The sequence below is a fragment of the Dermacentor variabilis genome, chromosome 6, assembly GCF_050947875.1.
Source record: "Dermacentor variabilis isolate Ectoservices chromosome 6, ASM5094787v1, whole genome shotgun sequence".
NCBI lineage: Eukaryota > Metazoa > Arthropoda > Arachnida > Ixodida > Ixodidae > Dermacentor > Dermacentor variabilis.
The window spans coordinates 180,581,092-180,607,718 of NC_134573.1; the positions used below are offsets into that span (position 1 = coordinate 180,581,092).

At 45.7% G+C, this 26,627-nt stretch overlaps 1 protein-coding gene and 1 long non-coding RNA gene across 3 annotated transcripts in view; one reads left to right on the plus strand and one right to left on the minus strand.

Annotated features, from left to right (window-relative positions):
• LOC142585910 (suppressor of lurcher protein 1-like) overlaps positions 1–18,497 on the minus strand; it is a 167,274-nt gene extending 148,777 nt beyond the window's left edge. The window contains exon 1 of the mRNA XM_075697002.1: positions 17,960–18,497. The gene's annotated coding sequence lies outside the window, so the exon portion shown is untranslated. The remainder of the gene's footprint in view (positions 1–17,959) is intronic.
• The window catches only part of LOC142585911 (uncharacterized), a 239,981-nt gene that overhangs the window by 20,439 nt on the left and 192,915 nt on the right, over positions 1–26,627 (plus strand). The gene's annotated exons all lie outside the window — the stretch shown is intronic.

The following is a 26,627-nucleotide window of genomic DNA, read 5'->3' on the forward strand; positions in this document are numbered from 1 at the left end:
GCAATCTCGGCCGCGCGAAAATGGATGCCCTGCAAAGTTCTTGAAAAACCACCACTGCAACTTCTGAGGGGGTATGCAATGCTTTATTGCTTTTGAGTAATGGCAGTAATGGCAGTAATAGTAATTTTGGCAGCACGCCATCGCTGGCCGTATTGCCGTTTCATTTCCCTTTGCCGCTCCTCGTATGCCCGCTGCTCCTTGCGGGAGTCCTAACTATACGTTGTCTACTCATAGCGGTGCTGCAAGAACGATGAAATCAATTGCTACGCTGATTTTGGCATATATGAAAAGCTGGTGACGTGTACCACTCACGTCGGAAATTGCCGTTCCCGCAGCAGCTTGCACAGCAGTAATCTTTAGCGGGAAACGTATGCGAGGAGCGCTACGTGCTTCGCATTGTTAACAGGAGCACATCATCATCAATGATGTGGTTTGGATGTTCGTTTTGGGGTTGTTCTTTATTGAAAAGAATACTGTGTTGTATGTTGTATGCATGATACCAAATAATGTATGCACTTTCCGCTTCAATTACTGAAGGTTTTTTATTTATTCGCTGAAGGTCCTTTTTTCCGTCGTGGTGCGCCACGAGAAATCCAGGCCAACTAGCGGCTAAAGCTTCGCTGCAAAATGGCCTCAAATCCGCGCCACGAAGGCGGTTGGCCAGCGAAGCTGTGGTATCTCCTTATCCGATGGACCAGCGTGGCGTATAGCCTTGAACTAAGTCCTGCTGAGCCATAGCATGACGCCGTTGTGCATATTGACGCTGCTGTTCCTTTCGTTGCTCATCATATTCGTGCCGCTCCTCGGAAGTCCTAACTATGCGTGGTCTTTCTATAGAGTTATCACAGCACAAATGAAATAAGTTGCTAGGCCGGTTCCTCTTTTACATATGAAAGTGCAGTTACGTCACTCTCTGTTTCGTGTGCTACATTTGCTGCTTCCCGGAAACCGCAGCTTATGCCACCGTAATCTATACCGGAAAACGCTTGCGGCGAACGCTATGCGCGAAGGAGTGCTTTCTGCTTCTTTTTTTTCTTTCCCCTTCACAGGCGGGGCCGCCGCTGCCGTGGATAGGCGGAGGCGAGTGCCATCCGGTGGTATTGCTAGGAACCGAGCGGCGCATACGGCGCGCGCCTTTTACTTTTGGCTACAGAGACGAAGAAATCCCGGCGTCGTAGTCATATGCAGCTTCACTGTAAAAAGCGTTCATGTCTACGTCAACGCCACTGAGCGGTCCTTCGAGATATGAACTCCTCGTGGGCAAGCGAGTGCATTGAGACATTCGGTGTGTTTCCATTGGACCTTACCGAGGCGCAATCAGAACGCAGAGGAGAGCTTGCGAGCACAAGGAACACGCGAGGCAGAAAATAAACATTTCACCAAAGGTACTGTAATTCTTTCGCATTCTCAATCGTAAACAATCTTAAGTGTCCATCCCGAATTTTTAAATGCGCACCGTTTCTCTATCAAGGCAATGAGGAAACCTCTCCGCCCCGTGAGACAAATCGCTATAAAGAAAATAATGTATTAAACAACCGCTTCTGGAAGGCCTTCTTGAAGGTTTGCGGATGTTGGAATAAAATACACCTCTAGAACACATATGCAGAGCCAACTTGGCGCAAAGTAAACATCAGGAAAATTCCGATTTTGCGAAAATTCAATCCCAAGAGAGAGAGAGAGAGAGAGAGAGAGAGAAAACAGGGATAGCAAAGGCAGGGAGGTCAACCAGGACAGCGTCCGGTTTGCTACGCTACACTGGAGGTGAGGGAAAGAGGATTATAAAAGAAAGAAAGAAAGGGAGAGAGTAAGCACCGTGTACGTGTGGGAGGGACACCATACACAAGGACTCTATAAACGGTCTCTCAAGCAGGTGCACTTCAAGTGTTGCACTAGTGCACGAATCGCTTTTCGAGCCAGTGACGGGTGTGGCCACGGTCCGAGTATCTTTGACTCGGTGAACGGTCGCGAGTCCAGTCGGCGTAAAGTTGCCCGCAGAGAGAGGCGTTGGACATCGTAGCGAGGGCAGGTACACAATAGGTGCTCGATGGTCTCCTCGCACCCACAGGAGTCGCACATCGAGCTCTCGGCCATTCCCCTACGGTAGGAGTATGCGTTCGTGAACGCCACTCCCAGCCACAAGCAACACAAGGTTGTTTCGCCGGGGGAAAGACTAGATGGCAGTTGTAGCCGTAGCGTGGGGTCCAGTTTACGTAATCTGCAATTGAAGGCACTTTAAATCCAGAGATCTTGCGACTTCTTGCGTGCACGTAGGCGAAGTTCTCTGGCAGCGTCCGACCTCGCCAAAGGTGTTGGACGCGTCTTGGTATCTTCGTGGGCACACCGGGCAGCCTTGTTAGCTAGGTTGTGGCCGACGATGCCACAGTCAGCAGGGATCCATTGAAATATAATGTGGTGTCCTCTTTCCAGAGCATGATGGTGCACTTCGCTGATGTCAGATATCATCTGCTCGTAAATTCTGTGACGTAATGCAGACTTGATGCTGTGAAGGGCTGCCTTAGAGTCACAAAATACGACCCATTTCTCTGTTGGCTCTTCGGTGATGTACATCATAGCGTCATGGAGAGCTGCAAGTTCTGCCGACGTAGATGTAGTCGTGTGCGACAATTTGAATTTAACTGTAACGTTCTTGGCTGGAACGACGAATGCGGCAGTTGAGTTGGTAGGTGAGGTCGAACCATCGGTATATATATATGAATGTGGTCAGGATACGTATGGTGCAGTAATAGGAGCGTAAGTTGCTTCAGAGCCGGTGCTGGATGATTGAACTCATTTGTAATTTCAGGAATAGCAAAATTCACTTGAACTGTCGCAGGCACCACTGGGGAGACGAAGGCTTCGCCGCCGGTGTAAAAGATGCCGGTATGCACTCTTGATGAGCGCTAATCACTCGTGAAAAGGTCGCTTGAGGTCTCTCGGCTGTTAGGGAGGCCGAATGATGGTCGGGGATCCTTGACAGATGGCGAATGTGTGCTCTGAGAGAGTCGGCAGCTACATGTGTCTGGATTATATGATCTCCGGCGATGGCGATTGTTGCTGCTGTTGAGGTGCACCGAAGCAGCCCAAATACCAAACACGCCACAGCCCCGTTGCATTTCGGAGATCTGGGGATGCGCCTTTTGATGTGGCTTTCCTTCATCGACCAAAATGCCACCGATCTATGAGGGCTCATGCGCTTCACATCGCGCCACGCTGACAGATAAACAGTCAGTGACTTGGTAAGGACGACAAGGAGTGATGAGGGGTTATGTGGGTCTCATCACGGTTGATAATGGTTCGACGTGGACAAATAAGGTGCTAAAGGGTGATAAGGGCTTATTATAGTCGCATCAGTTCTGATAATGTTAATAAGCTCTGATAACCTTCTCGGATCATGTCCGATAAGGTTGATAAGGATAGATAAGGGTTGATAAGGAACGGGTCGAGTCTGATAAGATTGATAACGACTGCTAAATGTTGATAAGCATCACATTGGTCGGATCAAGTTTCATAACATTACGCATTCTTAGACAACTCCCAGAGGTATTTCTGTGTATATTTTTTTTACTTGGAGTAGTATAAATTCCCTCCGAAGAAACAAACGCGTTGCAGTGATTACAAAAGGGGGAAAAAAAGCTCATGTGGACATGTGCCGGAACGACTTCAGAAACAAACATGAAGAGAATTTCGAAAGAAAAACTAAATGGAACACTGAACACGGCGGGTCTACTTACGTAGAATTGTGCTTCTCGAAGAATGCAGAAATATGCGGGACTGTTATGCCGCAAAACAACTCAACGGGTTTGATAGCAACTCACTGAAAGGTTGATATTTTTCTCTTTGAAGTGGTATCACCTCACGGCTACGTCCTACAATACAAGAAAATTTCTTAACACGTCTTCTTCACTGCATACGAATTGGTTAATAAACTGGCTTTAGGTACTGAAATGTACTCTCACGCCGTTGTGACGAGTCATAGCGGCGTGACACACATTTTTTACGCCACTTGTCTGTCGTTAAGGAAATGCGCATATTCTGACTTGTAAATATAGAATGAACTATTTATGTACATTTTTCTGGTGGACACGTGCTTATAACCTCTGCTGCTCGTGAATGCATAATTGTTACTATTTATTCACATGCAAGAATGTAGTTGTCATAAAAATTCATCAATGATATCTTGGTGTGTACATTTGTGATCCCTAACCATTTGTGTGAATATGTATGGCTAACGTTGGCGTTTCGCGATATGTATACTACAGAGGTGATAGCAAGCCTTTCTAAACTGTACATTGAACAAATAGGGGCCCGTATTTTGTGACGTGCTATTTCAGTTTTCATTATTTATTTCTTATTAAATGTCGCACTGAGTGTGTGAGCCTAGCGAGAACGGCACGTGACGGCGTGCGATCCACGGCCGAGTAAATGACAAAGGACTAAAGAACATAAAAAATGAAATGGGATGCATTAGAAAATACAACCCCGGATTACTGTGAGTTGCGCTTTTGCCCCTACCAGGTTCACTTACGTTGTCTGAAATGCAGCTCCTTGAAAAACCCGTGCATTTTTATAAGGAACGGCAACGTGTCCGAACTTTAAGTTCTGTCGCTAACTAGATGTATTTTCTTTGTTTCAAAGCAAGGGATCTAAGGGGAGAACTTAGGCACCGGTGTGTAAGCAAGGAGTGCTGGCTAACTTAAACAGTGGCACGTTTGTACAAGCGGCACAGAAATCACAAATAGACATTAAGCACAGAGTTTGAGGAGAAATTCTGCACGTCAGTAAAAACAAAATGGTCCTTTTAAGAATATAAAGATGCGGATCGCACGCACTTTGGGAATCGACGTAAGCGAAGCTTTCTGTGCTGTTTGGTCTGACTAAGAATAATTAACGGGGATGTAGGTGGTGAATGTGTAATTTCATCAGGGCTTAATTCAATGCGAGAGTGGTGAGTTGATGTTGACCGTTACCTTGCGGGAACCCCTGTTGTTTGTCTGCGTAGGCCGTAGAACACAGGGAGAGGTGTTGGCTTGAGGCGTTGTTGCGCGTCATTGTTCATAATCTCTGAGAGGGTGATCGCTATTGTTGCCTTATACGGCACTTCGCATAGTGGCAGAAGCGTGCAGAAGAACATTTCCTCATCAATGGCTAGTCAGCAAGGGGAATTCTTTTGCGGGTTTGGCTGTTGCAAACGAGCGTTCGGACGTTTTACATACGGATGCAGCAGCGCAGCGTGCTTCACCACCACGGCTACCGGCAGACACACCAGCTCCGAGCGCTCTCTTCAGGCTATGCACGATTGTAATGTTTACACTATCACAGCCCAGCATGCGACCTTTACATCCTAGCACCTGCATTTTTGTCGCCTAGGAAAGCAAGCACAGCACGTGCCACACGCACAAACTGCGCATCCCGGCCTTCGACGGCGTTGGCCGGGATGCGTGGAGGCGAGCGCCATCTGGTGGTGTGGCAAGAAACCCAGCGCCACGCGTGGCCAGACCATAACAGCAGCAGCAGCAGCAGCAGTGCCCGGAAAGTCGGGAGGAGAGGCAAAGAAAGAGTCGCTTAAAAAATTGAACTGTGCGCAACGTGGGTCCCATTTTATAGAACGTTAAATAATGCTGAAAACCTCAGGCCATCATTTACAAAGGCAAAGTACCCACCTACCTAAACTAAAATCGAGGGGCGAAGTAAACCATCTTAAGAGTTCAGGAAGGGGGAAGCATTGTGCTGGATAAGACAACGTGCCTGTCTCACTCAAGGCTTCAACTGTTCCGCAGGAGAAACGGGCTCGTCAGCAATCTGTGTTCCGAGGTGACGCTTTCTGCAGGAACTGGCTGAGTCGAATGAGCGGTGGTCCGACGAGGACCTTCGCATTAAACATTGCATTGTCGGTGACCAAACAAAATGGTAAAAACTACTCTCTAAGGATACTCTCTAAAAAGGACGGCTGTAACAGAATATCCTCCTAATACGCCCGCGGCTTCTTAATTCCCTCCAACTGTCTCCCCATGTCTCCTCGTCTCCAACCTCACTGGGGAGTCGGGTGCCGGCATTGCGAGCAATCTGCCTTCCTGGATGCTCGGTTCTTTCTTAGGTAGGTGCCTCTCTGTCCGCGCAATCTCATCTGACGGGAGAGACGACGACAATGCTGCAGCCACTGGTACACCGCGAACGCTGAAAGCGGCAGCTTTCTCGACCCACCGACTTGTCGGCCAGACGCGCCCGACAGCACCGCATAATAAGAGTGGTGGGCGGCCGGGAGTAATCAGCTGGAGAGCGCTTGGTGCGGTAGCTGCGCGCTTGTGGTCTTCGTCTAGTCGGAGGCGTATGCTCCGCTTCGTACACAGCAGTCTACGCTGTGGAGCCAAGAGAAACTTCTGCAGTGGCTTCGTTCGCACTTGGATGTTGTTCGATGTTTTTTGACCGCAATTATGCGCGACTATATTATTGCGATAGCTATTATATGGGCACTCCAAGCACATTTCTGCCGTCACCGTCGCCGTGAGGTTCCGTATAAGCAGGAGACCCACGGTACGATTCGGCGTCCGATCCGACGAGCGGCAGCGCATGCTCCTGCATGCGGCATACGACGATTCGGGGCACACAGTGCGTGCATCCGAAAGATCGCGCGACGCGTAAGCTCCACCCAGACACAGCCCCCCAGCTTCACTTCACATCTACGTCGACAAACGCAATATAAACAACTCTGCACAACACTGCTTTGCTTTAAGCGGTAGACACACGGTCCGATTCGGTGTCCGATCCGGCGTCCGACGCACCGGAATCGAGGTGTTTTGCCGTGCCGAAGCGCCGGATCGGAAGTCCGGCGTGCGACAAACCGGGCAGATTTTCATCGCCCGCCGTGTCCGACAACCGCACCGTCGTTTGGCCGCAGCCAATGACAGCGCGGCTGGCATGTGACGTTCTCGGACGTTCCCTCCACGGAGGTGGCACTGGCTGGCCGGTTTCTCGCAGTCTTGTTTTTTTTCCTTGCTTGCTGCAGTTTGTTTCCGACATGAAATAGTTACCAGTTTAGTAAAATTATCTCGAACGTGTGCCTGTTATGCAAAGCACCGCCTAGTACACTAGCACCCAGCTACTGGCGAGATCGGGAGCCGCGACGCGAGGGCATATCGCGGGCAGACAGCACACACCGACCGTCTGGGCGAGGCTGCTCACTTCGCTTGCACGTTTGCCCTTCACAACGAGTGCGTCGAGTCAACCAATTGTATTTAATTACGTGCTACCTAAGTGTACAGTGTTAATTGTTATGGCAAAATTAAGAGCTCGCGTTGGATCGCAAGCACCGTCGGCCACAGCGTCCACCTAGCTAGGCCTACCGGCCCTATCACTTGCTGTTGGCGGAGCGTCAGTGGACAACACGCCGTCGTGAAGTGTTCCGTCACTCGCAGGGGCATACTTTTATTGGCAGCGTTCGCGTAAAAAAACGCGGTGCGGTTGTCGGACGCGTCGGTCTATGAAAATCTGCCCGGTTTGTCGCACGCCGGACTTCCGATCCGGCGCTTCGGCACGGCAAAACACCTCGATTCCGGCTGCCCTTCCGGCGCGTCGGAAGCCGGATCGGACACCGAATCGGACCGTGTGCCTCCCGCTATGAGTGAAAGCATGTGAGGGTGAGCCGGCGAACGCGGTTCAATCTCGCGTGCGCGAGCGAGGAACGCGGCACGGATGCGTGCCTTTACCTATGGGCATAGAGTTTCCTACAAAAATTACTAGAGGGAACTCTGGCGCTGCAGTCGTTGTCCTACCATGGGAATGATGGGAAGTACATGGATTTGTCTGATCTTCGTGCTTGTGGATTCAGACGTTCTTGTGGCTTTGTATATTACGCTATATAAACCTTATTGTCGTATATTTCGGCGCCATCTATATTCTTCGAAGTGCAGAAGACGCCGGGAACGCGTACAATTGCTATTAATATCAACAATTGAGCTTGTCCAGGTGGCCAAATGGAAACGCGCCAAGCGTCTCAAGGCACTGGCATGCCCGCGATAAATTCATAAGGGCGTCTCATTCGCTTGTCGATACATGCGTCCGCGACTTAATGGTTTCAATATCAGGCTACTGTGCTAGAATCCCTGTGTTCGAATCCTGCCGTCGGGCAATTTTAATGATGTTTATTTAATTATTTGTTGCGCAACATGCTGTTGAAAATGACGAGTTTACAAAGTCACAAAGCCGTTTGAAGCCAAAAGAACGAAGTTCAGGCAAATCCATGTACTTCCCATAATTCCCATGCTGGGACAACCGCTCGCATTGCAGCTCCCGTAGACACTAGCGCCAGAGTTCCCTCTAGTAATTCTTGTAGGAAACACTATGCCTATGGGGGGCGAGGCAGGGGGGTGAGGCGAGGGAGGAGGGGCGTTCTTCTCCTGCGGCTGCTACGATGCCTCGATGTTCTCCTCGCCCGCCGCTTCGTACAGAGCGGAGACAACCACGGCATCTTCTACGGCGTTGTCCACGCGAATTGCTTACACTGTAGTAGACGCCTTTGGGCCATAGGGACGCGTTGCCGGCGGTCGTGTGTCTTAAAAGCGATCTGCGACGTGGCTAAAGTGCGCGCCCACGCAGGCCTCACCTTCAATACGATCTGTGATGTTTGCAGAGTGCGCGTAGCATGGGTGGTGCGTAGTGCTGGTAGCTTGGTATGCTCTGTGCTTTCTGCGTTTTGTACGCGTTGAAACCGCAGATGCACGGAGGTGAATTGGCTCGCAGCTGCTGCCGCGATTCCTAACTGCAGCGTTTTCACAGAGTTTCCGCTGTCATCGAGTGATGTGTGTTCATGTTTACCTGTGCGCGCGTGACAACGTGCTGCTTAATTTAATTCAAACACGTTGACGGGCTCCGTGCTTTGAATCCATGATATAATGTGTAAGCGCGACTGAACAAGGACGTACAAAAAAGCAGAAACTCAAATACAGCGTTGTCTGCACGTGTGTCTGTTTCTTTCTGCGTCCTCGTTGAGTCACGCTTACATATTCTATCACTGTTAATTTAATTAGTGAGTGCACCTTTACAACCTTACGCTGCCGATAAAACTACTATCCTTACTTCGTGCAGCTATCTACTAATTTGCTATCGCAATGTGTGCTTCGCCGTTCCGGCGGAACTGCGAATTTTTTAATATAGGCTCAGTTTTGAATGAAACAAGCTTTAATCCTTAGAAACGAACACACTGGTCTACGGCTGCTAATGCACTGTCTTAGATCATTTTTATGTTTGCTGTTCTTTTAGGATTTTTTATTTGCAACCCGTCGCGAGGAGCCTCACGCATATGCTTGCGCGAGCGACCGCTTTTGGCGCTCAGCGAAACATGGACGGAATGCGCGGAGTGATAACTTTTCTTGACCGAACTTGCGTATGTAGATTCCGCAGCGCATATCGCAGTGTCGCTCTAACAAATCAGAAATTACAGGATTTTTGTTTAAGCTAATATGTCGCGGATTATAATACATTACTTAATAATGATCATTACTATCATAATCATCATATTGGTTCGACCTTTCATTCCACAGCAATACCATAAGCTCTCGCCTTAAGAGCTTCAACTACGTACCCTGCCTGGCTTTGACGTAACTCTAAAAGCACCTCACTTCCAGAACAGTTACATCAAACTTCATTTTCTACCACCCTATTACGCATTCTGCATCGCATAAGAGCAAATCACGGAACATTGTTTCCAGGTGAAGTTGAAACCCTCGATTTCCTATTGGTGTTTCAGAAAAGAGACAGAGCATTCGAGACAGCTTGCCAAATTGCCGAAGTATTCGTAGCTTAGATTTTCAACATTACTGCTCCCCGGGGAAGTAAAAGAAGCACGCAAATAATTGGAGCGCGTGAAAGAAAGGGCATGGCAGGCGCTAACTTTGTTTGCAGCCTGCCAAGACGTGACGGCCTGGAACCGCAGCAAAGGGTTTCCTAGCCGCAAGACGAATGTTTCGGAGGGAGCTTTCTGGGCGGGATTTCTCAACTAACGGCTCCTGGGTCTGCGTTGGCGAGTGGAAGAGGTAGAGAGATAGCAGCCGAGGGAGGCAACTCGGAGCAACAAGGATGGCTCACTCGTCCTGCGAGGCGCACGTCTGGCGCGCAGGACCATTCTTCTTCGGCCAACACGAGCCGCGGGCTGGAAGGTTGGTAGGGCGTTTACCGCGTTCCGAATGCGTTGATTTTCTTTCCCTTTTCCCACCAGGATTGCCGTATCTCCGACGAGAATCGATAAAGCGGGCTCAGTAGCGATGGCTGCTATACACGGCCAGTTCGCACGATCGCACACGGCCGTTTAGGAGAGGCAGAGTGAAGTGAATCACGCCTATCGAAGAGTACGCAGAAGAAGGCAACTTCTCTCGTTACACGCTGCCTATCTCAGATTCAGTGCTACGAGCGGACAATGTGAGAAGCACACACACAGAGCCTGATTGTGCAAAAATGAAGGAGAAGAAACCGCCATATGCCCCGGAGCAACGCTGCGTTCGAGCAGGGCATCCACTGCTCGTTGTCATGCTCGGTGTTCGAGCACCAAAGGTGGGACGTCACTTTGCAGCACAGCTTTGCGTTTTTCTTTTTTCTGGCGCAGTTAGCCAGATACAAGCACAGAAACAAGAACACAAGCTTAAGAGGACGTGGCAGTCGAGTGAGCGACCACCGCTAATGGTCCGGCTCGGTCTCCCTCGATTAGATTACCTCCGGGCGGCCATTGGAGCTGCTCAATAACTCAATTCCTACTTTGGGAGCGGCTCCCGCACTTGCTCTGGTAGCGCGGCCACCAAAGACGCCGGCCCGTCTGTCTGTCTGTCGATGCGGCAGCGAGGACCATGCGCCGCCGGAATCCTATAGTGGTCGCGACGCTTTGTCTCCTCTCGAAACACGCCGCCGTATGTCGTGCTCTTTTTCTTCTTTTTTTTGAGCCTTCGGGCATTCGTTCTATACGCCACACGTAACCAAGACAGCGGTTCGCTGTTTGGGGTGACAGATACGAGGGCTACTTGGCGTATCTGCCATTACCTTCTTTAAAGCGCAGCATTCTTTGCCTTTTCCTTCGAGTTTTCCACTGCTGCTGCTGCCAATGCTGCCGCTGTTGTTTTCGCCGCGTCGGGGGGTGGTTCAGAGCATGTATATACATGGAAGGAACGCAGAAGAGAGGAAAGGCGACGCGATAAACTCGTTTGGAACTTTCCATCACATCGCATGTGCACAATGCCCTCTGGAGCTCCCCGGGCGTCGTCACGTTAGCCTCTTGACAGCTGTAATTATCCGTGACCCTACGCAAAAGCATTGCAGAAAAAGAAACGCTTACCCTTTTACTAACGTGAAAACCCTGAAGAGAGGTAGATAGAATGGTAGAGAGGGGGCAGGAAGAATGGGTAGAACCGGCGCAGTCGCGAAACGACTAAGCCTTGCCACTCTTCACACATTTCACAGTTCCCATACAGGGGGGAAAGCCGGAACAGCGAAAAGGCAAGGAAAGGCTACTACTATAAACACGACATCGGTAGGGAGCACACTGAAGGTAAGGTACTGCATGTTTCTGCTATTTCTCAACAATAAACACAATGCGAATTTCTCAAGCGGACAACTGACGCAGGGCGTGCAGACGCAAAGCCGTATTAAGTAACCGTAGGGTCTAGACGACACTACAGCAGTGATTGGACGTGAAATAAGCACTTCTGGGCCCACCGTGGTAGCTTGACGGCTATGGCATTGCTCGAAGTCGCGGGTTCGATCCCGACAGCGGCAGCGTCATTTCGACGGGAGCGAAATAAAAAAAGGCTCGTGCACTGAGATTTAGGTGCGTGTTAAAGAACACCAGGGTGTCAAAATTATTCCCCTGTGAGCTACTACGGCATGTCTCATAATCCGGTTGTGGTTTTGGTACGTACATCCCCATAATTAAATTAAAGTTCACCACTTCTGCCACGACGCGATGTGCCATGGGGGGCAATGACAATGCTTAACCGTCTCATATACTATGAACACTAAAGTGCACAACAATGCCTCAAGAAAACCCGTCTTCGTGTCTATTTTGTGTGCTACGCAGACAGGCAGCAGTGGTACATGAAAGGTAACGTCTAACATCAAGTCACCATTCTCGTATCGGACTAAGCACTGAAGAAATTGGGCATGCGCCGTCAACATCACCGCTAATTATCGTCAATCAAAGCAAACAACACAGAAAGTTTCGCTTACATCGATTTCCACAGTTTGTGGGATCTGCATAAATGTTTTACGTCGTGTTTATCTCTCGGTGTTACTGCTCTCACTCTTCTTTACGCATCGTCTTGTGTAGCGAAAATAGCCCCGGTGAGAAAAAAAAAAGCACCGAAGTTTCTACCTACTGCAGTGAAGCTGCAGTGATGGCGCTAATGCGGAGGCTTCTGGAAAATCCGCGACTCATTGAATTTTTTCTTGGAGTTGCTATTTAAATTTAAGGTTTCAAGTTGATGAATGTGACAGGTACCTTTTTCTTCAAAAAGTAAACATTTATAAAGAGTAGCGTTCATATCCACTTTGTATTGAAATACAGATTCTTTCTCAGACCTAGCATCACATCGGACTTTTATTTCCGCATTTTATTGGTACTGATAGCGGCAGGTGTGATCTGACTACGTGGAACATAGGTTAGACTTGATTTTGGTCAGTTGCACACAGAGACTTAGCCTAGTATAGAAGGAAAAGCCCCACCAATGTTAACCGCATCTGGTGAACATGAATTACTCACCGCGATATGTATTTCCGAAGTCTGCAACCACGAATAAGCACCGCTAAGCAGTGCTTATTTCGCAAATCGAACATTGTAACTAGTGCGAAACATTATGCTGGTCTAACGCATGTGTTGGAATCTTTGCGAAGCGAATATTTAGAGAGGTGGTAGATTAAATGCTATGTAACTTACCTTCATGCGGAGAACGAGCAAGGATGCATACATTAGGGATGCGTACCGTGGTCCAAAGAAAACTTCTCACTAAAGAAAACGTAAAGCCAACCCGAGGTACGATGCGCACGACGCTATTTTGTTCGTTAAGCCTGCATAGTTGCGTTACAACTGCGCAACAGAAACCCCAGCTGAAAGAAAATGAACGCAGAAGGAATACAAATTCTCCTAATTGCAGCGTTCTGTAACATCAGTGTTCGTTTTATAGGTCCTAACGACGCCGAAATAATCCTTCTTTGTTGCTTTGCAACCTCTTGAATTTACTGCTTGCGTTTGCACCTAAGTTATTAATGCAAACCAGTGAGAAAGATATATACGTTAATGAGTCAGTGGCTACACGTCTGGAAAGTAGTGTGCGTAAAAATGTTTTTTTTTTTCGCCTATGTTACGAAGGAAGATGACAACGGTCAATAGAGCTCAGCGATGAATACTGTGCTGGTCAAGCAAGCTGTCCTAACGTGGTCCCATCTGCACAGCTGTACCAAGTAATGAGGCCCCATACTGGCACGTAAGATAAATACACTTCAAAGCCTGGCTGGGGAAAGGCGATCAGACAGCTTCGACACTGAATGTCTGGTTACCTATCCAATGAGCTAGGGCAGCAGGCAAGAAGCAAGCCAGCAACCAAGAATTCAAACAAAGGAATGGATGAATGAGCGCAGGAAATTACCAAGAAAACAGTAAAAAAGGAACAGACACGAATACATTTTCTTTAATGAAATAGCGCGGCATTCTCGCTACCAGAGCTATTTGTTAACACGAGAGTGAACTGGCAAAAACTTGACAAGTAAAAGAAAATTGTGAATAGCCGGTGCTCGTTCGCTAATCCATTGCGAATGCCAGTGAAAGCTCATGCTGGAGCCTCGCACGCACCATTCTTCCATGTAAACAGCTCCGCGAATAAAAGTACCGATTAGACTACACCATTTTCATGCTCAGCAGGGCTTAATAATCATAACCGAATAAGTTCTATAGGAGCACGAGATCAATAGAATAAAAAGTACAACTTCGCCAACGAGAAAGTACTCATACTTAGCGTGAAGAAAACAGGTTTCGCCTGCAAAGAGCTATAGGGAAACAAAAGAAACAAAATATTTACACGACAGTTTCGAGACAGATAAGAAGAAACACGGACGCTCCCAGCGAGCCGCACGAAGTCGCATCCATCAATGCATAAGGATGTAAGGCAGCGTTCTATCCAGGCGTTAAAGGCAGCCAGCGGTGAGCGACAGCAATGGCGAGAAGCACTTTAAGTGCCCGAACAGGACAGACCGAGGCTGCCTTCAATCTCGTTACGAGGCGCGCTCCAAAGCGCTCGCGCGAAGCGCTCTCGGGGGCGTGAACGCCAGAACGAGTGCTGCCACTGCAGCGCGGCCCCGCGCCACGCAATGTGGGTGCCAGGAGAGAGGGAAAGGAGGGCGCACGCGTATACGGAGCGAGTTCCATGCACCGCTGGTCGGTCTTCTTTTCTCGTATATGTGTAACACATTCTTCGAGCACATACATTATGAAAGACTCGCCCAGAGAAGGCGCGAAGCGAATACAAGATGTGCTATCCGCTGCTGATGTCCTCAAATGCCCAGCGGGTCGCGTTGCTACGAAGTGAAAGAAGGTAAGCAAGCGTGAGTTAACCTGGACAGAAGTGGAAAGAAAGGGCGCGAGAGTAAATTTAGACGAAAGGCATCACGTTGTGCCAGTTCGAATAGAGTGAGCTACCGTCGAGTTGAGTTTGAGTCTTGTTAAGAATCGGCGTAATGTAAAAAAAAAAGAAAAGAAACTGTCAAAAATTATTTTGGAGGTTTCGCCCAAACGTTCTCTCTTTTTTTAAATGCGATGCCTTCTATGCCTCATTGTTGGCAGTTTGCGGTAGGTAGGTAGGTTCCTGTCTGGCCTCGCTTCAATGAAAAGAAAACAATGTGAAACCAATGGTGAAACCTCTGCCGAGAAGCACAGCTGCCCGTAAACCACTAGGCCACGATCGCTTTCTATTTGCGAGAAAGCATCAAATGACCTATTGACCATAAAAGCTCTCGTAGCAGTTAACGCTACGTAGAAATTGTGACGTTGTACCCACTTCATGATCGCCCAAGTTAATCATGTTTTAGCATTTACTCGCCAGGGTACAAATGTCATCGTCGATTTAACATATACCGCATGAAGTAGAAATAGGTAGGTACGATAGCATAGAACGTGGTCACTGATGACAGTCGCAATCTATGTTCCTCTCTCGCTTACGCTCGTTCATGTAGGACCCAACAATCGCCAATGTCTTAGGCTCGCGCCGAACAACCGGTGCAGATACGCCTTTGCTGCCATGCGACCATGTTCGACGTGGAAGTCGTCGTGCTGCTGTCCTCACACACACGTACGCTCGCGACCCACGAGCCCAACTACTCAATTTACACAAGCACGTTGGCTCATCTGGTAACGGCTCGAAGAAATGCTAAACAGTGCTGGATAGCCAGGTACCTGCAAAATGCTTCGCATAACATCGATTCGCACAGTGCGTGGGATCTGCACAATATTTTTTAATGTCTTTTACGATCAGTCTCTTAAAGACAATACCGGAATGGCGTAAGGACAGTTATTTTGTTTTCTTGTCTATCGCCATGCTAAATAAACAAACGGCGAGAACATGTACAGAAGGTGTCTGAACGGAGAAATAAGCTCAGTTCCGTGTTTATTGTTTCGCAAGAGCACCTTGAGATTGCATGGCCGATAGCGCTGCGGATAACGTTCATTACGACGTATGTTATATTTTCACAGAAATATTATTCAGTGACAATTGTGTCTTCCTATTCTTCTTTTGCAAATGTTAGACGTTATACAACTTTCAAGACGCCAACTGGCAGCGCTTTCTGATGGCAGTAAAAGTCTTGGCCGATGATTCTCAAATATAACGCTGGAACTTTTTTGCGCTGTCATGAAGCGGAGTGCCCCATATATGCTCATATTGCATGCCGGCGTTTTGAAATCGTTCGCTCTTGATGTGCTTTTCTCAGCCTGCTTTGTATTACTGCGGCAAATAAATGGTAGTTGCGTGAAGAAAGAGCAAACGTTAAAAGGCCTCAGTGAAATCCACGCACTGAAGATCCAGATAAGAAAAACGCCAAAGAAAGGGTGTAGTGAATTGTTAATGTTGCGCCGACCACTTGGATAAAGAAATAATTTGTATTCAGACCAATTACTTAAGTAACCGGGCTCAAATTTCGTCTATTTGAGGAATAATATAAGAACATATATGTCAATTAGGATAACCGTTAAATTCAGCCGACGCTTGTCTTTCAAACATTGTTTCTTTTGTAACTGAAAAACGATAATTTTGTTTCTTGAGTGTTTCAATAAAAACGGCCCTGAAAGTAAGAGCAGTTAAAGCTAGATTAGCAAGTTCTCATGAAACTTGAATGATCCCCGTCCTAGACGTAAATACACATGATCAGCGACTGAATTTTTGGTGGTAGATAGCCTGATAGACGAGATGGTCGATAATCAATCAAGACTAATGTGGCTGCAAACGGACTTTTGTTGTTTAAGAAACCCAGGCGAGATTATGAATAATTTCGCGACTAAATCCTAAGATTACACCTAAATGTTTGAATATAATCTCATCATCATTGTTCCCCGTGAGATTAATGAACTTGATATATATTTTTTATGTGCACTATACGTCCCATTTCACTAGCTCGTAGTCCCGATTCGCACAATTTCTTCAAGATGACGGAAGACGCCTTATATAACTCTTCAATGAAAACCAGCCAACTTTGCTTACATATAAGCGTCGCGTGCAAAAAAAAAAAAAGAAAACATTGTTCAGTGTGTCCAACATGTATCATTTCGTTTGCCTACACACCAGCAAAAAGGCGAGCTACGAAAGCCAGACTGCTGACCAATCGAAGTTTAAATATCTTAATGCGAAAATTATTATGTTACAGCTAGATACTTGACGTGGCAGAAGAGAAATATTTGTACACGCAATAAAATTGAATTAAACTAAACTCACATATTCGGACGCTGTGGCACGCTGACCGTGACACTAAACTTTTGGTATACTCCACACTTGTCCGACCGATTCTAGAATATGCCAATATAGTCTGGTTCCCGTTCCCATGTAGCGGTATCAGCATGCGTGAAAATGTGCAGCACAAAGCGATTATACTTATTTTTAACCGCTATCGACACCTTGATTCGCCGATACAATTGCTGCGCCGTACAGGTTTGCCCTCACTCCAAAGTCGAGCTAAATTCACCGCCTGAAGTTGTTATATATGCTAATGCACGACTATTTTAAGATAGACCACACAATATACGTCGAAACTAAACAAACAAGGCACCTATGTCATGCACATATTTTCACACTTAAAGAATATACGTGCAACAATAATACATTCTATTATTCGTTTCTCCCTAGATGCATTCGATGAAATACTCTTGACCGACTTGTAGTGGAACAGCAACGAATTTATGATTTCCTTGAGCGGTTACATAGCTTACTTAATACGTATACTCATCAGCCTGATGAAATAGAATTTGTTTGCATTCTCCATATGATTATTTCCTTTTTCTTTTGGCATTCTTGTCAATATTCGTATTGATACTCACTGTTTTACGTCTATTTCTTCTTATTTGTTCTTGTTTAGCAAATTTGCCCCTGACAATTACTACTATTGTAACTGCTTACGTGTAAACCTTTCTTCTTTCTTTACCCTACACCTGCAATAACCCTGTCAAAGGGTTGATATTATGTTAAAATAAATAAATAAATAAATAAATAAATAAATAAATAAATAAATAAATAATAAAACATTACAGAAGAACGGACACGAATATGACTCATTGGGCCTACCGTTTTGCTTTACACTTTAGCGTGTGATGCCTCTTGCTTGGACTATCTACATAACGTGGTCTACATTTGTAGTTTAATCACTACTGTTCATAGAGCCATCAATAAATGAAAAAAAATTAAGGCGAGAGCAAGGTATCCTAGAAAAAACAAGAAACCGTATTACTTACAGGTATCGTACCAGTAATCCACCGCAGTTGGTTCCATAAACCGTATTCCACTTGGGATGAACTGTCCATAGCAGGCGGCATGCTTGTCACAGTAGACATATAAGGCTCAGATTACAGGTATGTCCAGTAGCATGGGAAAGATTAGTTAAAAGGATAAAAAATAAAATAAAAAGCGATGTAAAAGAGAGTGAGCGGAGTGGTGTTTCCGTAATAATCAGTTGGCGGGCAAGTTCACAAGACCGCGACAGCGACGTTCACGGTCCCTAGCACACAACAGAACGCCAAATCCAGGATCACGTTCGGACAAGATTAATCCGCGCAATGGGTGGACGAGGAAGAGCCTGGAATCCACGCAACGGCCTCCGATCGCAGCTTCTGGCGGTTGACACACAGGCGTAGGCGAGGGTGAAGTGAAGGCCAGATAAGCCGAGTGCCGGCGTTTTCCCACGGGCGCGAGCGGCCACTTCAGGCAGCGCAGTGCTCCGCCGGCTGAGGACGGCTCATTGCGCCCCAGTAGCACCGCGCCACCGCAACACTACGAGCGCCCGTCGCGTTCTGATCCGACGGGGGAACCCGGCGGGCCGGGGCTCTGCGAGCTTCGCCTCCGCTTCGCCAGGGGCGGCGCGCTCGCTCGCTTCGGACCCCGTAACGAGAGCGCGTGGAGGGCTGTCGACCGGGCTGGGCAGTCGCCTTTCGTAGCTCCGCGAGCAGTGGGTTCTTAGGTGCGCCATACTTTGCAGGTGCCCTATGGAACAAAGCACGATCCGCTGCCTTCCGCATGCAAAAAAAAAAAGTAATTGAATAGAATAAGTAAGCAGCGCACAGAGAAGCGGTGTTTGTAAAGTAAAACAAGAAAGCACGTCTCATGCGTTATTTTTTGTCAGCTTGTGGTCGGGTATAGCGCTAGCTCCATCTGGGCAGCTGCAGCTGAATTACTGACATCATTGCTTTCTTGTGAATTTATTACCGAAGTCGGTTTTCTTTTCTTTCTTTTTCTTGCGTTATATTTATTCACATCACTGAAACTGCATTGATGGTTCATTTCTACACATATTTTTCGCGTAATATGTCTTGGCGATCCCTTCATTACTGGAGCGAGTGTTTCTTTTCCGTGCTTTGTTCCCGCAGCTGATAAACAGAGTTGGTAGTCTATGCACTATAATTTACGTCTGCTAATGTTAGTATTATTTATTATTATTCATATGTTCATCCTGCCTGGCCCACACCAAGGCCTGCAGTATTGAATAAATAAATAAATAAATGAATAAATAAATAAATAAATAAATAAATAAATAAATAAATAAATAAATATTAGAGAAGTATGAATGCTGTATATAAAAGATCAAGGGGCGAGTAGTTTGGCAACACATTGTTCGTGGCATTGGATGGATGGATGGATGGATGGATGGATGGATGGATGGATGGATGGATGGATGGATGGATGGATGGGTGGATGGACAGATAGATAGATAGATAGATAGATAGATAGATAGATAGATAGATAGATAGATAGATAGATAGATAGATAGATTAAACTTTGAATCAAAGTAGCGCTTGTAAAGAATTTACTTGGACAGATATGAAACTCTTCGTGCCTCATAATCAGAAAGTGGTTTTGGCACGTAAAACCCCAAATATTATTATTATTATTATGAAACTCTTCATATCAGGCAGCACTTTCACTTCCCACATTGTGTGTTTATTCTCCTGTAAGTCTTGTTTTGCCACTGTTATACAAGTATGAAGGCTGAGCTACGTATTTTTTTGCAGGCAAATGCTTCAGGAACAGTGCTACCAGATAAGTTCGTTGAGGGGCGATGGAGACAGACCAAGCGCTTTTGGCGGTGGCATTAAGCTTCAGGGGGCTTTGGGTTTTCAATGCTGCCGCCCGCATCCTGCCGCCCCAATCACACGAAATAAGTTGCAGTATTTCCACCGCGAGCAAACTATTAGGGTAATATAGATTTCCGCGCTGGGGGGGGCACTGAAGTTCGAATAAAGTAAGAAGACATTTAATGTGATGATGAACGTGTTATTGCATGCGTGTCTGTGAAATGGTGAACTTATCTTTGTCTTATCATCTTCCAGTTTCCATTCCACTCAACAAATGCAGGGTAGCCATCCGGGCTCAACCGGGGGGGGGGGGGATAGGGATGGCGGGAGGTGGGGAAAGTGCATTCTGTAAATGCCCACCTAGTGGACATGTGCATTTCGTCTGCTGAAGTGCTCATTGGCTCGTACCGCCTGTCGCCTTCCCGTGCGTACCCCAGCCAGGCGAATCAAAACTTCTGCAGCAGACGAACTGTCCACTAGGTGGACACATACTGAATAAGCCCCCTGGTTAACCTCCCTGCCTTTACCTTATGACTTCTCTATCTCTCTCTTTCTCTTCGAATCTGGATATTAGCACATTGAGGGCCATCCGCAATGCAGTGAGTAGTGTTCTGAAGTTGAAGGAAGCGAGCCATTGAAGCAGTGATATATCCCACTCCACTTACATGAGAACGGCGTTCTAATGTAAGGAATTAAACAGAACGTGGGGCTCCCAGCGATTACCGCAACTGGAACGGCGCATGTCTCCAGTGGCTCTTGCTGTGACTGTCAGGGGAGCAGTATATCTGAAAAGAGAGAGGGAAAACAAGGACAGGAGAGGCAGGGAAGTCAACCACAAGAGCACCCGGTTTGCTAACCTACACTGGGGGTGGGGGAAAGGGGAATAGAAAGAGTAAAAAGGGAGAGAGTAAGCACTGAGTGCGTGTGGGAGGGTCACTATACACCGGAAAGAAATGCGCAAAACTTATGCTCTAAAGCACAGATGATGGGCGAGTGGTTTGGACCAATCAACCAACCAATCAATCAATCAGTTAATTAATTAATCAGCAGGTGTAGCAGACGGTATCTTTCTTAAACAAACTTAATAGGCATTCGAAAGATATTCACGGCTAAGGAATATCACGGCAAAATACACAAAAGGATTTCAATAGCATACTCGGCATAGTACAAATCAAAGAATAGATCTGTGAAACGCGCATGAATACTAAACACATGCTAATGTTACAATAAAGTAAAACACTGGAAAAAATTATACGTAATAACAGGAGCGACCAATTGCAGGCAAACACATTATGTTGGTGTACTAGACACACATTCACATTGCCATACAAGCACCTCATGCACCTTTATTCAGGTGTACTGAAGTTCTGACAGTTCATTTTTATTCCACTGTTTGTGCTGCTAAATGATCAAAGCCTTGTTTGACGAGGATATGAAAATGAGAGGGCACTGTGTAAGTCGAGGATTCGTTTTGCTGTAATACGTCCGATGGGTGGGGACATGCCTTTTTACAGCGAAGCTTTCTTTGCCTCTTGCTTCGACTTTTTCACAGCTGCTGCTGCTCTTCTGCTGTTGTTGCCTGGTAGAGGTGTGGGAGACGAGATAGGAGACGTCAGTGACGTTTCGGTAGAGCGAGACCACAATGCCCTCACACGCCCCCTGGGGGACGACGCCACAATGCCTTCTGGTCACCGTAATCTGACGTGACGCCCAGCAAAAGCATTGTAGGATCTGCGGCGCTTGCCTCCGCGCTCACATGCGAAAGCAAGGACAGTCCACGGACGAGGTAGAAGGAATGTTAGAGAGGGAACAGAGAGAGAGGAGGCAGGGAATGCGTACGTACTGATGGAGTCAGGGCATTCACCTAACATGACACAGGGGAAAGGAATTGGTCGTCAGAAAGCATTGCCTGTTTGCGCTCTCTTCAGTAAAGGAATGAGTAAATGAATTACACGTCTCGCTGCGTTCTTTGTGCTACGTCGTCAAAAACAGGCAAGGTAACATTTAACATTACATCATATGGCTGTCGCATGCCGTCAACATCTCCGCCAAATATCGTCAATGAACTAAAACATCATGGAAGATTCGCTTGCATGGATTTCCACAATCCGTGGGATCTCCATAATTTTTTTTGTCTCTTGTGTCCTAGATACAGGTATTTTTTTTATTTCTGCCAGCGAAATATCAACGGAATGGCTACACTTTGGAAAATAGTTGGAGCTAAATAATACCTATAATTGTTCTTGTTTTATTTATTTATCTACAAATACTGCAGGCCTAATTTGGCCCGAACATGAGGGGAAACCAGGTATTTAGTACAGTACAGGCAACAGTTCAAAAGAATGAATAAGTTTTGCAGCAGAAGTAAACAAAATGCGATCGCGCACAATGCATACAATGCAGAACCTAAAATACAAATTAATGCACACAGTAATCCAAAACTGAATACGCCACAAATAAGTACAATAAATACACAAATTAATATAGCATGCTGCCGAAGCGTGCTATACAGATTTAGAAAACGATGTTATCGAGGTGGTCAGTAAAATTGTGGAACTCAAGCACACTTCTTGCAGAGGCTTCCAATCATTTACACCTCTAGGAAAAAGGTATTTTAATACACTACAGTTCGAGGAAAAATGGGGGCTAATGATATAAGCGATTGTGTCTCGTCTCTCCAGTAAAAAAGGGCTTTACGCAGTCTGGTAAAGGCATTGAGACATTATAGAAGAAATTATATCAAGAAAACAATACCAATAGCAGAAGGTTCCTTTTGACGCAGATATTCGACATGGTCGTTCCAAGTCAAACTACAAGAAAAAATGACGACAACAGTTAAAACCAAATCAATGTTCTCTAAATGCTCATATGATAGGCATGTGTTAGGTGGTGCTTTCAGTGTTTTCCCCTTTGACATATACATTGCAGTGCTTGTCTTGTGAGAAGTTATACGGAAGAAGTTCACTAGCGTTCATGTTGAAAAATCTTAGAACTTTACGTCCTTGATTTTCTAATTGTCTTTCTGTAGTTCTATTAACAAATATTGTTGCGTCGTCTGCATACGAAACACTTGGTGAACGAACTGAGAATATATGGATGTCATTAACTTAGGTAATAAACAAAAATGCACCAAGGATACTTCATTGCGGCACCCTGTAGCTATTATTGGCTTAATATGCCATTATTTGGATCAGCGTGTTTCATTCCCTGTGCTAAATAGGTCTTGAAAAACACCAGCGCAATACCGTGGATGCCATATGCTTCCACCTTGTGAAATAAAATGTTGTGGTTCTCGTTAAGTGATATTATTATAATTTCTTTATGTTTTAAAACCACTGTTTCCGTTGACCTATGCTTTCAGTATCCGTGTTGAAAGTTGTCTAGAAAATTATGGTGATCAAAACATGATAGAATAAGACTATTCACTATTTGATAGAATAGACTATTCATTTCTTTAGAGAACACCGGAAGAATTAAAATCGGACTGTAGTTCCGAAGTAAGTTTTTATCCCCTCTTTAAAGACTGGCTGTATCCTGGCTACCTGCACTCATCTAGGAAATTGACTGGAAGACAAAATCAGGCCATAAACACTGCACATATAAGTCCAATGGCATACTTTACGGTTCGAATCTGAATGCCATCTACACAATGAGAATTAGCGTTTCTTACCGAACTTATCACAAGAATGTAATTCTGCGCAGTCTGTCGGAGTGAAAAAAATGTGAATGTGCATTTGTGTTTCCTACAAGTGACAAGTTTCAATTTATCTTGCGGTAATCGTTGAGGGCATGTTGTTGTATAAACGAATCACTGAAAGCAACTGCTATTGACGCACCAGAGAGCCATTTGCCGTCACATTGGAAATTTCGATCACACATTCACTGGTCCTGAAAACTTGCTCAACAGATAGAAATTCTTAGCTACTCTTACTTGTTAGTTCATTCCTCTATATTTTGAATTCCTCGAAAGATTTTCCGTCATTAGTTTTCGCAAACTTTGAACAGTACGCATTTTTATGATTGATCATTTTTTAACAGGTCATACAGGACCCAAGGTTTCCGACCCTTGCAAGGAATTTTCATTTTTGAATACAAAATTTCGATGAGTTCTCCGAAATTGGTAATGAAGACGCGATGAGAAGAGTTATCATCATAGCAGTCAATGATAACGGTCTACATTGGCTGGCTAATGGAGGTGGGAAACGCTTTCAAATATCGTGGCATTACTGATTGTACGTGATGAGCGGCAATGACTTTCCGCTTCAAGCTATGTCTTGTAAGGATCAAAAGTAAGATGGCTAGATGATTACTATGCCAGTGTAGATGATGTCTGCGGTTGTTGTATATAAGTCCGCACTTCTGATACACACGCCTAATAGAGAATTTTTATGCGTTACTGGCGTCTGTTTAGGGATTATATTGCTAAAACTATTTTCCTCAAGTAGGTCCTAAAACGCTTTCCTGGTACACGTACGCGTAAGCCTGTTTATGGTGATATCTCCACCAAGAAAGATATGACATTCTGGTTTTCATGATATGGTAGCTTTTCATATGTATATATATATATATATATATATATATATATATATATATATATATATATATATATATATATATATATATATATATATATAAAGGGAAGACAGAGAAGGGAGAGAAGAGAGGGGGTATAGAGACGTGCACAGACAATCATTGAATCAAAGCCACTTGTGCAAACCAGACGATCTGAGCAAGCACAAAAGCGCCTTCTCCGCCTTCTGAGCCGATGATCGGTGGGGACGGTGCTCTAGTACTGTCTGTTCACCCAGAGGACGATCATCTAGTTTCCTCAATCTGTTCGATAATGGCTGTATTTGTGCTTCAAATCGAGGACAGTGACACAATAAGTGACCTATGTTCTCCTCGCATCCGCAAACATCCCATGCAGGACTATCAGCCATTCCAATTTTCACTTTTTCAGTAAAAGACAGAAAGCTGCGTAGGGCACCCGAAGGTGGTCTGTGCAGGACACACAATGTGCATTCTGAACTGCATGAGAGCAGTAACTCGTAATTAGAAATAATAGCAGAAAATTCTTCGACTATCTCGGAGCGGACTTCTTCTCGTGCAAAAATGAGTGACACTGCCTCCACGTCTATGAAGTCGATTTCGGTAAGAAACACTGACAGCCCAGCGGGTGCAATGTTTCAGACGCCTTTGTATACAAGGTTTTTTTTAAGCATTATCGCCGTTAACGGTGTGTCAAAGCTTTAAACGAGCATATACCTATCGCAATTGTCTTATTATTTAAAGAGCAGGCGTTCAAGCGGAATAATGACAGAGAAGGCTGTTAATTTTTGACAGGGCCGTTAATTTTATGCGTCAAGTAGGCCATAACGAGAGCATAATGTCATAAAATGAGCATGAGGTGTAATCACACAAAGCTAGCCAAGTCCTTGAGACTCTTTATAAAAATAATGGCCATCTCGGCTTGCGAACATTGCGGCAGAAGCCATTGCAGAAATAAAAATAAAATAACAAAAAGCGTTTAGCAGCACACTAAATTATGTAATAACAGTTTGGCTTTCAGTCTGAGCTCGTACTGCGCAACCTGCATGCCGCTGCCGACTTCAACACTGGATTCCAAACAAGGCCGCCACTTAAAGGCCTGGGTCATGGCGAGTAAGATGTGCGGGAGGATTTTAATGCTCTAGTCTCACGTTTTGCAATGCGTGTCCTCAGCCTAAAGCGTCCCTTGAAAACTGCTCGGCAATTCTTTTTGTACCACGCTACATTACCATGACTGCCGGGAAACCTCATGTAACAATTAGTGACCGAGACGTGTCCAAAGATGTATCAAGTCGGCACCACCTTCTCTGCTGTGTTCATCGAATGCAAATTATTCAGCGAACTACCGTTACTTTTGCGCTTTATGAATGAAATCACTGCATATTGATTTCAGAAGGCAAACATATGAGTAACTTGTGAAAGCAGCAATTGAAAAGAATTGTCGCCAATGCGCACGTCCAATGCGGTAATTGAATTGTTCTTCACGACGTGATAATGTTGCCTTGTGCTGCGGCCCCTTATGTGAAGTGATTCTCTTGATATTTTTTTCACGTGTGTAAGGAGTAGTGTCAAGACCAGAAAAATGATGGTGATCGAACGCAAATCTAGAAATCTATGTGAAGCAAAGTTTTAGTGAATTAGTAAGCACTGCACAGCTGATGTAAATGCGTACAGTCACGTTTTCTTTCATGTAATGTAGTCTCATGTAATGTTTGTGTTCATGCGCCGAAATGGTCATAACTTTAACCTCATGCATATTTCGCATTTTTGCACTACACCATTCACAATCTACGCTGTAATATCGTATAGCTCAGTTGCAACTTGGACACGTTTTGTTGCGCATAATTCACACCCTCCATCTATTAAGTTGCGAGACAAGAAAAGTTGTCTGGGATCTTGATTAGAATAGAGCCAAGTGCTTACAAATTTTTGACGTCCGTATTGTTAGTTTACGTCATTTCTAATGGGACCAAGGACGCCAAGCGATGTCCTCCGACAATAGTCTGGCGTTGATGGCTGCCACAGAAGAGGCCAAATTCTGTCGGTCCTGCGTGTATGCTAAGCAGACGCAAAGTAAGCGGGATAGTACCTCGAATGCATACATGGTAGCGGTCACGATGTAGGCTGTTGTTATGACTGATTGTTCCTTAGTATCAAACAGTTTGGCGCTGAGTGGCCACATGTCTCATATCTCGGGTCAACTTGTATTGCTAGATTATTCTGATAATGAGCTGTCTATTGTTTTTTTTTATTTTGCGTTGACCTGAGAGCACATAGCATAGTAGCT